At 42.9% G+C, this 8,258-nt stretch overlaps 1 pseudogene; it reads right to left on the reverse strand.

Annotated features, from left to right (window-relative positions):
• Positions 1 to 7,398: 7,398 nt before the first annotated feature.
• On the reverse strand, positions 7,399 to 7,870 carry LOC114619675 (annotated as a pseudogene).
• Positions 7,871 to 8,258: the final 388 nt, after the last annotated feature.

The following is an 8,258-nucleotide window of genomic DNA, read 5'->3' on the forward strand; positions in this document are numbered from 1 at the left end:
ACACACACACACACACACACACACACACACACAAGAAGTTGCTGGCAGCACTAAATACATCCATGGGAATTTGGAGAATTTGTTGACTAATCAGGTTGTGTCACCCCACCTAGAACATCTTATCAAAATGTAATGTGTCCATGCAATCCAGGTCACTCTGCTTCATAGACTTGAAGGAGCTGACAAGATGCATGGAATCGTTGAAAAACAAACAAAAAACAAAAAAACCCAAAAACCAGCAATGCAAGGGCTTCTCTTGTGGAAAATCAAGTTAAATAGAAGTTGGGGTTTGACTGTGAAATGCCACACCCTATGATCTAAACTGGGCTTTTCTGCCCACTGATGACCTTGTAGGAAGTGATTAGATGATAAGGACTCTGGCTTTGCAGATGGATTGATCCCCTGATAATTCATAATCTGATGGCATTATTGAGTGCTGGTTGGAAGAAGTGAGCCACTGACAGTGTGCCTTTGAGGAATGTATCTTGTCCCCAGCTGTGCTTCTAAGTTCCTGCTTCCTGGTTGCCTGGATGTAAGCAAGCATCCAGGTATACTCCTGTATACCCATCTACCCTGTTGCTCTGCCTCTCTATGGCCTAGAATAAATAAGCCTGCCCACCCTTTAAATTGTTTCTTTCTGGTGTTTGGCACTTCAAAGGAAGGCTAAACACAACTGGATTGATACTAAAGTCCGTGAAAGAAGATTCTAGACGTTGTTAACTTATGAGTCAAAAATAATGCTTGATCCCATCTAAAGAGAAATGTGTAAGAAAGAAGTGCGAGCTGGAGAGGGAAGGAGAAACAAAGGGGGTCGGGGTGTTGTCTTATTTATGTTGTTTTCGCTTTATTTTTGAGACAGGCTCATATAGCCCATGATAGCCTAGAATCCTCTTTGTAGCCAAGGTTAGCCTTGAACTTTTGATCCTTTTGCCTCCGTCTATAGAATCCTGGCATTGCAGGCATGAACCTGCATACCCGGTTTATGCAGAACGGATGATAGGACCCAGGGCTTCATGCCTCCTAGATGAGAACTTTGCTGTCCCAAATTGAGCGATCGCACCAGCCCCAAACAAAGCACTCTTCTCACAGCAAGCCCCACTCATACATAGCTTATTTTAAAAATTGGCACAAGTGAAATTTGATTTAAAGGGTAACTTTTTCTTTTTTTCCTGAGTTTTCCTGTCACTATAGATGGCCCTATACCATAACAAAAATTTTGTAAGAATGTCTTTCATTATACAAGTTTCCTTTAAATCACTGGGGGTTTGAGAGTAGCAGACAGCAACACATGATAGGGACCCAACCTTTCAACTGGGAAAATAAAAGTAAATCTCATAATCATAAGCCATTTCTGTTTCCACAGAAGTTGTATGTCTATTCCAAATGTATTAGGAGCAATTATGTAATTTACTACCAACAGAATTTATCCTTCAAATGTTGCAACAATGGGTCATCTCCGTTTGTGGTAAGACACACAGGTGCTTCCTGTTGCCCTTCCCAGGACGATGTTAACATCAACCTCAGAGAAGGCCGTTGGGCCAGCCTGGAGCCAAATGGTAGTCACTGTGTCTGTATTGAGGAGGTAGGGAGAACTGTTTCTTAAAATTTATTTATTTATAGGCCGGGTAGTGGTGGCTCACGCCTTTAATCCCAGTACTTGGGAGGCAGAGGCAGGTGGATTTCTGAGTTCAAAGCCAGCCTGGTCTAACAAGAGTGAGTTCCAGGACAGCCAGGGCTATACAGAGAAACCCTGTCTCGAAAAAACAGAAAAAAAAAATTATTTGTTTCTGGTTTTGAGACAATATGGCTCTGGGTGGCCTGATACTCACTGTGTATCACCCCACGAAGGCTGCAACATCACAGTAACCTTCCCAACTTAACTTGACTAACACTGGAATCAGAGGCAAGTACCACTATGCCCAAGAGCAGGACTAGAGAGGTGGCTCAGCAGTTAAGAGCACACCAAAGGATCTGGGATCAATTCCCAGCACTCACACAGTGTCTAACAACCAACTGTAACTCCAGTTCCAACACCCTCTTCTGGCCTCTGTGGACACCAGGCAAGCATATGGTACACAGACATACATGTATGAAAAACACCCATACTCATAAAATTTCAGAGCAATAAATCTGAGTTATACAACAGTAGTTATGAGTGGTCAGATAAGTTATCACAAGTAAGTGTGTGTACCTCTGAAATAAACTAAGAAAACAATTCATGGTAGCCATGGCAGTGCCCAGTATGAGGCAGGCTAATACTGTGAGTTCAGAAGTTCAAGACCAGTTTGACTAACATAGTGTAACTCCATGTCAAAGTAAGTACGGCTGAGGATGTAGTTCTCTTGGTCGTGTGTTTACCTAGCATGCATAAAGCCTCAGGTTCAATCCCTAGCACTGTATAACAGGGTGTAGCAGTCTGCACCTATAATCCCAGCAGCTAAAGGCAAGAAGTCCGAAGTTCAAGGTCATCATCAGATACACCCAGAGACTGCGTTCCAAACCTCGTAGGGTTGGGCATGGGAGAAGAGAAGTAGAACAGCAGGATACTGTTCTAAAAAACTCCATGTAACTGTTGTTGAAGGTCATTGTCTTTTTGTCGCTACTGTTAGAAGGAAGTTTCTGTGTTATTCAGATCAAATACGGATGTCTCTATACACAAATATATACAGTACATATGTATTCCAGTATAAAATCTTTATTTTCTGCTGGAGTAGTATGCTACTATTCTCTTTTGCTTCTAGAACTATCTTAGCTAAGATGAGAAAAATTAAGATTCTTTAAAGATATATTTATTTTATGTATCCCAGTGTTTTATCTACATGTATGTAAATGTGAGTGCCCTCAGAAACCACGAAAGAGAGAGAGAGAGAGAGAGAGAGAGAGAGAGAGAGAGAGAGAGAAAGAAAGAGAGAGAGAGGGGCTGGTGAGATGGCTCAGTGGTTAAGAGCACTGACTGCTCTTCCAGAGGTCATGAGTTCAAATCCCAGCAACCACATGGTGGCTCACAACCATCTGTAATGATATCTGATACCCTCTTGTGGGGTGTCTGAAGACAGCTACAGTGTACTTACATATAATAAATAAATAAAAATTTAAAAAAAAAAAAGAGAGAGAGAGAGAGAAAGAAAGAAAGAGAGAGAGAAAGGAAGAAAGAGAGAGAGAAAGAAAGGAAGAAAGAGAGAAAGAAAGAAAGAAAGAAAGAAAGGAAGGAAGAGAGAAAGAAAGGAAGAAAGAGAGAAAGAAAGGAAGAAAGAAAGAAAGAGAGAAAGAAAGAAAGAGAGAAAGAAAGAAAGAAAGGAAGAAAGAAAGAGGTGGTGGCACTGGATCCTGAGGCTGGGCTGGAGTTTGAGTAGTTGTAAGCCAATGTGTGGGTGCTTGGAAAGAAACTGCGTCCTCCCCAAGAATAAGAAAGAGTAAAAGAGCGTCTTTTAAGCAGTAAGAAACAGTTTTGTGTATTTATAGTTCTGTTTGTTGAGATCTTTGCCCAAACAATATTTCTAATACTGTTGGTCACAGTGACATGTATGTCTATCTGTAGTCCCAAAGTCTCTGAAGACTAAAGCAATAGATCACTACAGCTCAAGTGTTTGAAGTCTGTCTTGGCAATAGAGCAAGGCCCAGAGGGTAGAGAGTGGGAGAGGGAAGGAGGGAGGGAGAGAGAAAGGGAAGAAGGGAGGGAGAGAGAGAGAGAGAGAGAGAGAGAGAGAGAGAGAGAGAGAGAGAGGAGAGAAATCAAACATTGCATATAAACATCATTCTGGACATGTGTGGGGTTTCCTCATTTCAACCAATTCTTCCAACTCTCTGGATATAACAGTGACCTACAGCTCAATCAAAAGTGACACTGTGACACCAGTTACCAAGAGATATCACCAGACCCCATAGGTTTAGTGGCTCAGTCCCAAAAAAAACCCATGATTTCAGATGCTAGTCCCAAGCATCAGGTCCTCAGGTTACCCCTACTTCCTTCTCCCGTGGCCAAAGTCAGGTTGTCCTACAACCTCCAGTTTGATGATTTGCTAGAACTGATTATACAAACAGCAACACTCCTGGTTTATTACAGAGTCTAACCCTGGAATAGCCAAATGGAAGAGCAAGATGGCCAGGACACTGGAGGAACTGGCGAGGCACAGGGTTTCAGTGGCCTCTCTGGACACATCACCCTCTGAGCTCCGTTGTGTGTTCTCCATCCTGGAAGCTTCCATACCCTGGCATGTGGAATACTGATGATCAGGCACATAGACACGCTTAATTATTAACTCCATCTCCTGCCCCTCTTCCTGCCTTGGGGCCGTGGGGTAAGCAAAGTTTTCAGGCCTCTGGTTTTTCTGGTCTCCACTTATTTCTGAGCTGTTTGGGGGCAGGTCAAGAGTCACTCATTAGAAAGATACTCTTTTGACCCAGGAATTCCAAGAGCTTTCAGAACTCGGTGGACCAGGGACAATGGACAAACATCAGCAGAGGAGGCACACACATTTGTCATCTGGAAGTTATGCGGGGCTTAGAGGCTTTGTAGGACAAAGCGCATGTATATGTTTCTTATACAATACATACACACAGTTTATTTTGAAACAAAGCGAGAAGCAGTCATCTAGCGCTGGGGCTGGAGAGCTGGCCCAGTGGTTAAAAGTCTAGGTTCAGTTCCCAGCACCATGTGGAGGCTCAGTCTGTAACCCTAGCTCCAGAGGCTCTGAGGTCTTCTGATCTCTGAGGGTAGAGGGGCCTGCGGGGGGAAGGGAGGGGCACAGGAAACACAACTATGACACTCTTACACATAATAGACTAGTAAATATTTTTTTTAAATCCTTTACAAATGTATTAATTGCCCTAATTTTCACTTTTGGATTATGCTTATTAACATGAACTCTGCTTAATCTGAACTGTTGTGTCCCAACAGTTGAACCAGGCTGTCTCTGCCTCCCAAATGCTCAGGCGTACCCTGTGATGCCCAGCATATGCTGTCTTTTGAAGCATACCAACTCTTCCCAAATCAAACTACCCTGCTGGACAGAGCAGCTGGGTCTCCATAATCCCAGCCTTTGGCAAGTAGAGGCAGGAGGATGAGTTCATGGTCACCCTCAGCATCATGGAGTTTAAAGCCAGCCTGAGCAACACAACACAAAACAAACAGGCACAATACGAAAAAGAACTAAGTTGTGGTAAATGAAAATAGGACATTAACACAAACACACACACGCACACACACACACACACACACACACATTAAGCAATAGGACAATGTCTCAGAAATATTTTTTCAATTTTATTTTTATGTGTGTGTATTTACTTGGGCCATGGCCCTGGATGTGGAGGTCAGAGGGCAACTTTAAAGAGTCATTTTTTTCCACCATATGGGGATCACATTTAGGTGGTGAGGTGCTTTCCCCGCTGAGCTATTTCACCAGCTGTCAGCTAAGAATGTCTCAGCACACTACAAACATTTTTTGTTTTAAGAAGGAAATTCTTTTACTGGTCCTAGTGGCATACACTTTTAATCACAGCTCGGAGGCGGAGGCAGGTGGATCTCTGTGAGTTTGAGGCCAGCCTGGACTACTTAGTGACTTCCAGGCTAGCCAAGGCTACAAAAAACAACAACAAAAGATTACTTTCTTTTCGATTACAGGTAATGGGTATGTGCAGGTGAGTGCAGGTGCCCTCAGGGATCAGGACCTGAACTTACAGATGACTGGGAGCTGCCCTGTGTGGGTACTGGGACCAAATGAGTCCTCTGCAAGTGCAGTGGGTGTCCTTAACCACTGAGCCATCTCCCCAGCCCCTATAAACATTTTTTGTCTTAACAACTGGAAGGACCAGCAAGATGGCTCAGCAGGTAAAGACACCTGCTACCAAGCGTGACAAGCTGAGTTTAATCCCCGGAATCTGAATGGCAGAAAGAAAACCAACCCCTGAAAATTATCATCTGACCTCCACTTGTGTGCCATGATGTATGCACATACAGAGAGAGAGAGAGAGAGAGAGAGAGAGAGAGAGAGAGAGGAGAGAGAGTTCTAGCAGGTGGACTGTTTAAGTTACATTGCCTCTTCCAACACTAGGAAGATATAACTGGTGTGTTCCTGTATTTTGTTAACAGTCTACTTTTAGAGCTCCTCAATTTCACACTCTTTCCTGTTCCAGTTACTCAGTTCTTCCTGTCTTTCTTGACCTCATGACTCTGGAAGAATACTGCCCTTAATTTGGTAGATTGTCTCTTACTTTAGTGTTTTTCCAGTGGTTGTTTTGTTTGTTTTCATCATTAGATGAAGGTTGGTATATTTTTTGCAAGAATTTCAGAAGTAATGACTTATAGGTGATGTCAATGTGTTATTAATAATTATGTCATTTTCTATTGCCTCCATAACAAGTTACCACAGATTTAGCGTCTGAAAGCAACACCCATTTATTATCTCAGCTTCTGGTGGTCAGAACTAAGAGTAACTTCTGCATCTACCTAGAAATTACAATGTTAAAGTCCCTCTGTGGGTTGGACAGCCTTCTCATCCAGGTTAGGTACCAGTCAATTCCTGGAGGTTATATGCTGAATGGTTGTCTTATTGGCTGGTGGGTGAGACTCCCTCTAAGCTACTAGAAGATATTTGCATGCAATTGTCACATGACCCCCATCTGCAAACGCAGCAGATGTCCCTGCAAACAGTCCTCACACTTTCTCTGCTTCTAGACTCAAGTTTGAAATGTTGCAGAATGTTGGGCATGTGGCACATTCCTGTAATCCCACCGCCAGGAAGGAGGCCTGAAGTTAAGGACTGATGCAAACTTGAGTCCAGTGCAGAGTATAAACTGAGAGCACAGTTCGAGGCCCTATTTCAATCAAAGAAAGGAAGAGGATGGGAAAAGAGGGAGCGAGGGAGGGAAAATGGTTGTCTCCACTAGAGTTGTTTTCACTGGTGGTGGTAAGCCATCCAGCGTTGGTGCTGGGAACTGAACTCGAGTCCCTACAAAAGCAGTACAAGCTCTCCACCCCAACTCTGCCCTAAGGTTTTACTTTTTTTAAAGAAATAAACCTGTTAATCATAAAATGAAAAACCCAAGTTTGTAGTGGGAAAAATCCAGGAAGCAACATTTCAATGAATGGTCAATGTTATCATCATCATTATCGAGGTTGGTAAAAGTCTGGTTGCCCACTCCTTCCCACCTTGTATAAGGGTGGTGGGTGGCTCACAACCATCTGTAATCCCAATTTAATCAGATCTGACATCCTTGGGCACCAGGCATGCACCTGATACACATATAATATACATTCAGGCAAACATGCACATGAAACAAAATCACTTTATTCTAATTAAGTCACAAAAACATCACACAGCTGGTTGGAAGAAGCCACTTAAGCACCGAAACTACTATCCACCTCAGTGAACTTCAGTATAATTACAATGGCCATTCTTTTTTTTTTTTTTTTTTTTTTTTGGCAGTACTGCAACTTTATTTGATATTCAGCAGGTTAGTTTTCATCCACATTGACCATCTGTAGAGTTTTGAATGTGGTAACAGGCACGTATGTTAGGTGAATCCTCATCTTCATTATGTTTTCTGGACAAACGTGCTCGGATGTGATACTGAACATTCCTTATTCCCTGGCCCAGACGGCTTTATTGAGTCTGGTGTCAATGCGCACATCTGGAATCCCCATTTCCTTCATGGCAAACTTTCGAATTTCTTTGAGTGCCTGAGGAGCACGCTTCTTGAAGCCCACTCCATGGATGTGCTTGTGAATGTTGATGGTGTATTCTCGGGTCACCACCTCGTTGATGGCAGAACGGCCCTTCTTTTTGTCACCCTTCTTTGCGGGAGCCATTCTGCAGGGCCCAAGTTGGAAAGGAAGGACAATGGCCATTCTGAAGAGAAGGGGCTTTGGTTAGGCCTTTACACTTTTTTAAAAAAAGATTTATTTATTTTATGTATATGAGTACACTGTAGCTGTCCTCAGACATACCAGAAGGGGACATCAGATCCCATTACAGATGGTTGTAAGCCACCATGTGGTTGCTGGGAATTGAACTCAGGACCCCTGGAAGAGCAGTCAGTACTCTTAACCGCTGAGCTGTCACTATAGCTCAGGGCTTTACACTGTACTACTAACTACATTTTTTATTTAATCTCGGGGTTCTTGCATAATTAAGTTTTTTGAGGGAGATATTCGTGTCTATGGAAGTGTTCTGTTTCTCTACAATATGTCTCTTTTCTTGTATGATCTCACTGTATGTTTGTTTCTTCTATGTGCTAATTGTGTGTGTTCTGCTTTG

The sequence above is a fragment of the Grammomys surdaster genome, unplaced genomic scaffold (assembly GCF_004785775.1).
Source record: "Grammomys surdaster isolate TR1022 unplaced genomic scaffold, NIH_TR_1.0 165, whole genome shotgun sequence".
Taxonomy (NCBI): Eukaryota; Metazoa; Chordata; class Mammalia; order Rodentia; family Muridae; genus Grammomys; species Grammomys surdaster.